Source organism: Triticum aestivum, chromosome 3B, assembly GCF_018294505.1.
Source record: "Triticum aestivum cultivar Chinese Spring chromosome 3B, IWGSC CS RefSeq v2.1, whole genome shotgun sequence".
Lineage (NCBI taxonomy): Eukaryota > Viridiplantae > Streptophyta > Magnoliopsida > Poales > Poaceae > Triticum > Triticum aestivum.
Window position 1 is genome coordinate 439,504,956 of NC_057801.1, and position 10,435 is coordinate 439,515,390.

The following is a 10,435-nucleotide window of genomic DNA, read 5'->3' on the forward strand; positions in this document are numbered from 1 at the left end:
TATAAGAGACCCTAGAAGCTTCGAGGGAAGGCCATAAGAGCTGTTCATGGGCCACAAGCTCAAGGGGCGAGGCCTGAGCTTGTGGGACTGACATGCCTCCGTTTAACCTAATTCCAACGCTATAAATTCCCTAAATTCTACAAACCCCTAGAGCGAGACCTGAAACAATTTTATCACTGCCGCAAGCCTTTGTTCTTCCGTGATCCCATATGGAGGCGTCTGCTGGTACTCTGCTGGAGGGGGAATCCATCATGGAGGCCATCTTCATCAACCTTGCCGCCTCCATGATGATGTGTGAGTAGTCCCCCATAGGACCTATGGGTCCATAGTAGTAGCTAGATGGCTTTCTATCTCTCTTTTTGATCTTCAATACAATGATATATTTGGAGACCTATTCGATGTAACTTTGCCGGTGTGTTTGTTGGGATCCGATGAATTGTGGGTTTATGATAAGATTATTCATTGAAAGTATTTGAGTCTTTTTTGAGATTTATACATTTGTGGTTTTATGGCCTTGTATTTCTCTCCGATCTATCTATCTCTTTTGGCCAATTAGATTGATTTATCTTCAGTTGGAGAGGTGCTTGGTAGTAGGTTCAATCTTGTGGTGTCCTTACTCTGTGATAGGAGGAGTTGCAAGGCACATATTTGTATTGTTCCTACTAAGGATAGAATGATGGGGCTCGAACATATTACTTTATCTTGCTTTGTCTACATTATGTCATATTGCTTCAAGCATTACTCGGTTTGTTATGAACATGATACCTTGCATTGCATGCTAGATTTTGCTCTTGTTTTGGACTCTAATTTGCATGATTTGGATGAAACTAACCCGTACTAACTGTAACACCCCTATAATTAAGCTACACTGATCTCCGACTAATGATGCCATGTCACCTCCTTTTACCAAGCTTGATTGCCACTTAGTTGAAACCCAAGTAAAATTCTAAATTCAGATGCAAGTCAAATTATTAAATTTTCAAACAGTAAAATAAAATATGTTGGGTTGCAAATATTCACTAACAAATTGTCATGTAAGGACCGACATTATTTAGATATTTAAAATTCCTCTAACCTATTTAAAATTGGACCAACAACATTTAAATGGTCCATTTCAATTTAAACAAATGCTAAACTATTCAAATTAAATTGAAACTTTGTGTACTGCTTCAAAACCATGCCTAGTATTTATGTGCTAAGTTGCACCTTTGACTAAAATCTTTTAGTAGCTCAAAATGATGCAAAGCAGAAAAGAAATAAACAAAACAGAAAAGAAAAAGGAAAAAGTACATAATGCACTGTTGGACTGGGCTCTAAGTGAAAACAGTGCGTCCCAACCCAACATCGGTGGCCTTTTGTCAACCTCACAATGCGCAGAAGGCCGACCAAGCATGCATGCCCGCGCCCATCCCCACTGAGCCACCTCGCCACCCGCGTCGCTACAGGCGATCAAGGATGGATAAGAACGCCATCCCGACCCCTCTGGACATGGCCAGGATCTTTCCCCTCCCTTTGTGCCTATGCTTCTCCACCTGCCATGGCCGCCTCTATCGTCGCCGTCGCCTTGCTGCCCGCGTAGCCACCGAGCCCCGCTCGCCTCGACGACGTGTCCAGGAGCTCCGCCGGCCTTGTCCATGTCAACTACAAGCGCCAGATCAAGCTCATAGCCCCTATGTTGAGCAGATCAAGATCACCTTCGTCCTCTGCCCCGCGGACCTCGCCGTTCGTTTCGTCCTCACCGGAGCTTCCCCGAGCCCACTTTGCTCACCTACAGGCTCTCGATGAGCTCCCCGTTGATCCCCTCTATTTGTGGCACCGATTTTGTCCCCTAGCTCACCCTGCTGATACTTTCCAAATGTATCTACTTTTCCAAACACTTTTGCTCTTGTTTTGAACTCTAATTTGCATGATTTGAATGGTACTAACCCTGACTGAAGCTATTTTCAACAGAATTGCCATGGTGTTGTTTCTGTGCAGAAATAAAAGTTCTCGGATTGAACTAAAAATTTATGGAGAATTATTTCAGAATATATAAAAATTATTGACGAAGAAATTACCAAAGGGGGCCACCAGGGCACCACAAGCCCCGGGGGCGCGCCAACCCCCCAGGGTGCGCCTGACAGGTTTGTGGGCCCCTGGTTGTTGGGAAACATTACATGGAAAACAAAAAAAAATTCTATGCACACACAAGATCTATCCATGGAGATGCATAGCTACGAGAGGGGGCCACCAGGGCGCCACAAGCCTAGGGGGCGCGCCCACCCCCAGGGCGCGCGTGACATGCTTGTGGGCCCTTGGTTATTGGGAGACATTGCATGGAAAACAAACAAAAAATTCTACGCACACGCAAGATCTATCCATGGAGACCATAGCTACGAGAGGGGAGAGTGTGTCTACGTGCCCTCATAGACCATTAAGCGGAAGCGTTTATCAACGTGGTTGATGTAGTCGTACACCTTCACGATCCGCCTGATCAAGTACCGAACGTACGACACCTTCGCTTTCAACACACGTTCAACTCGATGACGTCCTCGCCTTCTTGATCCAGCAAGATGGGCAAAGTAGTAAATGAGTTCCGGCAGCACGACGATGGTGATGCAACTATCTCCGCAAGGCTTCGCCGAGCACTACGAAAATATGACTGACGGTGAACTAGAGGGAGAGGGCGCCACACACGGCTAAGGAATCATGGTGTGTGTTGACCCTCTCCCTCCACACATATATGTAGGTGGAGGGGGGAGATGAGGCAGCCCTAGGGCGCCCCAAGTGGCCAGCGGCTGCCCTAGAGGCTTTCCTAGCCACGCCGCCCTTCCATATTTGAACATGGGGGGAAGGAAAGGGGGGCAACCTGCCTTAAGGCGCCCCCCCTTCCCTCCCTCCTTGGTGCGTGGGTAGGGGGTGGAGGGGCGCGCTAGCACCCTTATGGGATGGTGTGCTTCTCCCCTTGGCCCATAAGGTCCACCGCTTACTTGTGTCCTCCCAGAACCCCTTCCGGCACTCCGATAAATACCCGATTTTTCCGAAACCTTTCCGGTGAGCAAATATTATCGTCCTATATATCAATCTTTACCTCTGGACCATTCCGGAGCTCCTTGTCATGTCCGTGAACTCATCCGGGACTCTGACAACACTCGGTCATCAACTCACATAACTCATATAATACTATATCGTCAACGAACGTTAAGCGTGCGGACCCTATGGGTTCGAGAATGATGTACACATGACTGAGACACCTCTCCAGTCAATAACCAATAGAGGGACCTGGATGCACATATTGGTTCCTACATATTAAGATCTTTATCGGTCGAACCTTTATGACAACATACGTAATTCCCTTTGTCTGTCGGTATGTTACTTGCCCGACATTCGATCATCGGTATCTTCATACCTAGTTCAAACTCGTTACTAGCAAGTCTCTTTACTTGTTCCGTAATACACCATCTCGTAAGTAACTCCTTAGTCACTTTGCTTGCAAGCTTCTTGTCATGTGTATTACCGAGAGGGCCCAGAGATACCTCTCTGATACACAGAGTGACAAATCCCAATCTCGATCAATGGCAACTCAACAGACATCTTCAGAGATACTTGTAGAGCATCTTTATGATCATCCAGTTACATTTATGACGTTTGATAGCACACAAGGCATTCCTTCGGTATCGGGGAGTTGCATGACGTTATGACCGGCCAGACCGGCCGGACCTACAGCCGTAGGAGGCCCACCGGGTAAGCTTAGCCCGCAAGTTATCTTAGTTTTATTTCACGTTATGGTTATATAAACAGATTTTAAGACTATTTTGAGAGTTAAGCAATAAGACTATTCTATTGCCCGGCTCCCAAAGGAGCCGGAAACCCTAAACCCTAGCCGCCACTTGCCTTCGCCGTCGCAAGGACGGTGCCTCGTCGCCGGCCGCCGCGCTCCAGCCCATGCCCGCGTCCCTCCTTTCCATACCACCTACGCCCCAGACCCGCTAGGGCTCTAGGTCCTACCAATTTGGTATCTCGAGACTCCAGTTCGATCATATCTTCCCCATCACCACCGCCGCGCTGTCCGCCCCCCTGATGACCACCGACGAGGTCCCAGCGCCGCCGGGGCCGAGCACCACCGCGGGGGCCCCAACGCCGCCGACTCCAACACCGCCAGCCCCAGTCACCCCCATGCCACCGCCGATCGCCGTCTTCACGCCGGAGTAGATGACCACCACGCTGCAGCATCTTCTGACGGCAGTCCAGGGCCTCCAGCTGCACATGGCGGGGCCCTACGCACCACCGCCGGCTGCGCCGATCGCCGCCTACGGCCATCCCGCGCTGTCGTGGCCGTCACAGGGCGCTACCGCGGGCGACGGCCTCCCGCTGCTGCCGTTTCAGGCAGGCCACCCCAGCGGGCCGCCATCGCTGCTGCTGCAGCCTCATCAACACCCGACAGCGGCCCCTCTCTGGCCAGAGTGGCCAACTACGACAACCGCAGCACTCATCGCGCCAGTCCACACTCCACCGCCGACGATGCAACCACCGGCGCCACCCTTGCCCAGCTCGGGGGCGCCCTCGCAGGCCGTCCTGCCCATCCATCAGACCCGATTCCTGCCCTCTCTGTCGCCAATACCAGCATGGGCGATTGGGTCTTCGCCATCGTCGGTCTACACCGCGGCTTTCGAACAACCGACCCCATTCCCGCAGTTTGGCGGGCCATCCGGCACCGCAGGTCGCTACCCAGAGTACTCCGACCAGACGCCACCGGCTGCCCTGCTTCGCTTCTCTGAGCTAGTTCGACACGATGCTCCGGCACAGACACTGCCGCGGTTTGCCATAATCGACTTTGCCACCTATGACGGCACGGAGGACCCCCTCAACTGGCTCAACTAGTGCGACCAGTTCTTTCGCGGGCAGCGCACCCTCGCATAGGAGCGTACCTGGCTCGCCTCCTACCACCTCCGCGGTGCGGCACAAACATGGTATTACGCCCTCGAGTAGGACGAGGGCGGCATGCCCCCTTGGGAGCGCTTCCGCGAGCTTTGCCTCCTACGCTTTGGGCCCTCGGTCCGCGGGAGCCGGTTGGCGGAGCTCGGTCGCCTTCCCTTCACCTCCACGGTGCAGGACTTCACCGATCGCTTCCAGGCCCTGGAGTGCCATGCTTCGGGCGTGACGGCGCAGCAGCGGGCCGACCTCTTCATCGGTGGCCTTCCGGATGACATCCACGTGGACGTGGAGCTTCGTAGACCTCAGGATCTCCAGATGGCCATGTACTATGCCCGCGCCTTCACGTGTCATGCCCAGGCGATGCAGCAGGAAGCCCCGGCTCGAGGAGGCCGCCCGGCCGCCCGGCAGGCCCCGGCGCCGGGTCGGCCACCCCCGACCGCTCCGACGACTACCACCCCGGCCGCGACGCGGCCCTTCCGTCGGCTCTCTTCGGCGGAGCAGATGGAGTGGCGGCTCCAGGGCCTCTGCTTTAACTGCGACGAGCCCTATACACCGAGCCATGTCTACTCGTGCCTCTTCTACTTGGAGACGACCGACTACATCGAAGAGGACACCCTGGCCGACGGGGCCGATGCACTGCCACCCCAGTGGCTGTGGAGGCCACCGCCGCCGCGGCCCCGGCGATGGTACTTGTGGTCTCTCTCCATGCGCTCGCTGGCATCCGCGATGAGCGGACTATGTTTTTGCCAGTGATGATCCATGGCGAGCGCTTGGTGGCCTTGGTGGAAAGAGGCTCCACCCATAACTTCCTGCCCGAGGCTACCATGCGTCGCTTAGCGCTTCAGCTGATGAGCGGGGAGCAGCTTCGGGTCAGGGTGGCCAACGACGATCGTCTCCGGTACCATGGGCTCGCACGGAAAATGCCCATCACCATCGGCGACAAACACTTCTCCGTCACATGTGCGGGCATTGACTTGGGCTGTTTCGACTTCATCCTTGGCGTCGACTTTCTGCGGACCCTCGGTCCCATCCTTTGGGACTTCGATGCTCTGACGATGACATTCTGGCAGCTAGGCCGCCGCATCTGGTGGGACGTCATTGGAGGTACCTCCCAGGTGGCTCCGCAGCTCCATCTGGCCGTGGCTACCTCCGAGGCCGAGCACCCACTATTGGATCACCTTCTGCAGTAGCACGACGACCTCTTCACCGAGCCGCATGGCCTTCCACCAGCCCAGGCATACGATCACCATGTTCACCTTCTGCTGGGCTCAGCACCAGTGGCCGTTCGTCCCTACCGGTACCCGCAGCTGTAGAAGGACGAGTTGGAGTGGCAGTGTGCACTGATGCTCGCCGCGGGCATCATCTGGATCTCCACCTCGCCGTTCACCGCGTCGGTCCTCCTCGTCTGCAAGTCGGACGACACGTGGCGCTTCTGCATCAACTACCGCGCCCTTAATGCTCTCACACTTAAGGACAAGTTTCCGGTTCCGGTGGTTGATGAGCTCTTGGACGAGCTACATGGGGCACGTTTCTTCACCAAGCTCGATCTCCGGTCAGGGTACCACCAGGTGCGTATGCACCCGGACGACATCGCCAAGACGGCATTTCAGACTCACCACGGCCACTTCGAGTTCTTGGTGATGCCCTTCGGCCTCTCCAATGCCCCGGCGACCTTCCAGACTCTGATGAACGACGTCCTCTGGACCTACGTACGTCGGTTTGTGCTCGTTTTCTTTGATGACATTCTTATGTACAACGCATCTTGGGCGGAGCACCTTCAGCACATCGCCATCGTCTTCAACAAGCTTCTGGCGCACCATCTTTATCTTAAGCGCTCGAAGTGCTCGTTCGGGACACCGTCGGTCGCCTACCTCGGCCACATCATCTCGACCAACGGGGGTGCCATGGATGCCGACAAGGTGGCGGCCGTCGCAGCCTGGCCGACGCTGCAATCACCATGGGCTTTTCGCGGTTTTTTTGGGCCGTGCGGGCTACTACCAGAAGTTTATCCGAGAGTTCGGCCTCATCGCGTCTCCCATCATGCGTTTGCTGCACCGTGACGCTTTTGCTTGGGACGATGCGGTGACGACGGCATTCGAGGCCCACAAGGGGGCCCTCACGACGGGGCCCGTTCTTTAGATGCCAGATTTTGACCGCCCATTCGTGGTGGACTTCGACGCCTCCGGCGCGGGGTTCGGCACCGTGCTTCATCAGGGCGAGGGCCCTCTCGCCTTCTTCAGCAGGCCTTTCGCTCCACGCCATCTTAAGCTCACGGCGTATGAGCGCGAGCTCATTGGATTGGTGCAGGCGGTGCGCCACTGGCGGACCTATCTTTGGGTCGGTCTTTCCAGATTCGCACAGACCACTACAACCTCAAGTTCTTGCTGGACCAGAGGCTATCGACCGTGCCGCAGCACCAGTGTATCAACAAGCTCTTCGGCTTCGACTTCTCTGGCGAGTATCGCCCCGGTCGTCTTAACACCGTTGCCGACGCCTTGTCTCGCCGCGACACCGACCACGACGCCACTGTCGCCGACACTAAGGGGGCGGTGCTATGCATCCGCTCCTTCGGCCTCTTCACCGACATTCGCCGGGCGATAGCGACCGTGGCCGACGCCCTTCTCCTTCAGCAGTAGCTGGCTGCGGGTGACTTGGAGGAGCCCTGGTGCTTCACCGACGTCCTGCTCCTCCACGGGCGTCGGGTCTTTGTGCCGGCGCATGATGATCTCCGTCACTAGGTGCTACTGCTGGTCCACTCGGCGGGCCATGAGGGTGTGCAGAAAACTCTCCATCGTGTCCGCGCTGACTTCTACATCCCTGGTGATCGGGCCCTGGTCCGTGACTGGATTCGGTCTTATGTGATGTGCCAGCGCAACAAGACAGAGACTCTACGGCCGGCTGGTCTGCTCCAGCCTTTGGAGGTGTCGTCTCAAGTCCTGGCGGATATCACCATGGACTTCATCGAGGGCCTCCCTAAGGTGGGCGGCAAATCGGTCATTCTCATGGTGGTCGACTGCTTCTCCAAGTATGCTCACTTCAACGCACTCGGTCACCCCTACACGACGGCGTCCGTGGCCCGGGCCTTCTTCGACGGGATCATCCGCCTCCACGGGGTTCCCTCTTTGATCGTCAGTGATCAGGACCCCGTGTTTATGGGGCATGTGTGGCGCGACCTCTTCAGGATGACGGGCGTGAAGCTCCGCCCGAGCATGGCCTTCCACCCTCAGACGGATGGCCAGTCCGAGGTCGTCAACAAGGTGATTGCCATGTATTTGTGTTGTGTCACAGGTGATCGTCCTCGTGCATGGGTGGACTGGCTTTCATGGGCGGAGTACTGCTACAACACCTCCTATCACTCCGCCCTCCACGCCATGCTTTTTGAGGTGGTCTATGGCCACCCGCCTGCACTGATTCTTCCGGTTGATCCGTCCATAGCTCGGACCGAGGCGGCCGGGGACCTTCCGCGGAGCCGCGACGAGATGCTCGCGGAGGTCCGACAACGCCTCCTTCAGGCCCATGAGTTGGCCAAACACTACTACGATAGTCATCATCGCGATGCGGAGTTCGCGGTGGGCGATTGGGTGTGGCTGCATCGTCTTCACCGCTCTACGCAGTCACTAGACCCCCCGTGAAGAAGAAGCTGGGTCCTTGCTATGCCGGGCCCTTTGCTGTCCTGGAGCGCATTGGGAAGGTGGCTTACTGCCTTCAGCTTCTGGCGGGTGCTCGCATCCATGAAGTCTTCCATGTGGGGCTGCTCAAGCCCTTCCATGGAGAGCCACCCGCGGCCCCTTCCGTGCTTCCCGAACTGCCGACAAATGTCTTCTTCCTGGACCTGAGAAGGTCTTGCAGGCCCAGCTACGTCGAGGCGTGTGGTACATGCTGATTTAGTGGGCTGGACTTCCGGTAGAGGACGCCACTTGGGAGAAGCGCGAGGAGTTCAGTCAACACTATCCAGAGTTTCAGCTCGAGGATGAGCTGTTTGCGCTAGCGGGGAGAGATGTTATGACCGGCCGGACCAGACGGACCTACAGCCGTAGGAGGCCCACCGGGCAAGCTTAGCTCACAAGTTATCTTAGTTTTATTTCACGTTATGGTTATATAAACAGATTTTAAGACTATTTTGAGAGTTAAGCAATAATACTATTCTATTACCCGGCTCCCAGAGGAGCTGGAAACCCTAAACCCTAGCCACCACTTGCCTTCGCCGCCGCCGTCGTCGTCAGAAGGACAGTGCCTCATCGCCGGCCGCCACGCTCCAGCCCACGTCGCCCTCCCTCCTTCCCATACCACCTACGCCCCAGACCCGATAGGGCTCTAGGTCCTACCACATGATCTCATGGTCAAAGGAATATGTATTTAACATTAAGAAAGTAGTAGCAATAAACTGAATGATCATATGCTAAGCTAACAGATGGGTCTTTTCCATCACATCATTCTGCTAATGATGTGATCCTGTTATCAAATGACAACTCATGTCTATGGTTAGGAACCTTAACCATCTTTTGATCAACGAGCTAGTCTAGTAGAGGCTCTCTAGGGACACGGTATTTGTTTATGTATCCACACATGTATTTAATTTTCTGGTCAATACAATTCTAGCATGAATAATAAACCTTTATCATGAATAAGGAAATATAATAATAATAACTTTATTATTGCCTCTAGGGCATTTCCATAAGTCTCCCACTTGCACTAGAGTCGGTAATCTAGATTACATAGTAATGAATCTAACACCCATGGAGTCTTGGTGCTGATCATGTTTTGCCCGTGGAGGAGGTTTAGTCAATGTGTCTTATACATTCAGATTCGTATGTATTTTGCAAATTTCTATGTCTCCATCCTTGACCTTTTTCACGAATGGAGTTGAAGCGTCTCTTGATGTGTTTGGTTCTCTTATGAAACCTGGATTCCTTCGCTAATGAAATTTCTCTAGTGTTGTCACAAAAGATTTTCATTGAACCCAATGCACTGGGTATTACACCCAGATCGGATATGAACTCCTTCATCCAGACTCCTTCATGCACTGCTTCTGAAGCAGCTATGTACTCCAGTTCACACGTAGATCCCGCCACGAAGCTCTGCTTGGAACTAAACCAACTGACAGCTCCACAATTCAATATAAATATGTATCCAGTTTGTGACTTAGAGTCATTCGGATCAGTGTCGAAGCCAGCATTGATTTAACCTTTTATGATGAGCTCTCCATCACCTCCATAAACGAGAAACATATCCTTGGTCCTTTTCAAGTACTTCAAGATGTTCTTGACCGCTGTCCAGTGATCCACTCCTGGATTACTTTGGTACCTCCCTGCCAAACTTATGGCAAGGCACACATCATGTCTGATACACAACAGGGCATACATAATAGAACCTATGGCTGAGGCAGAGGGAATGACTTTGATTTTCTCTCTATCTACTGCTGTGGTTAGACTTTGAGTCTGACTCAATTTCACACCTTGCAATACAGGCTAGAACCCTTTCTTTAACCGGTCCATTTTAAACTTCTTCAGAACTTTGTCAA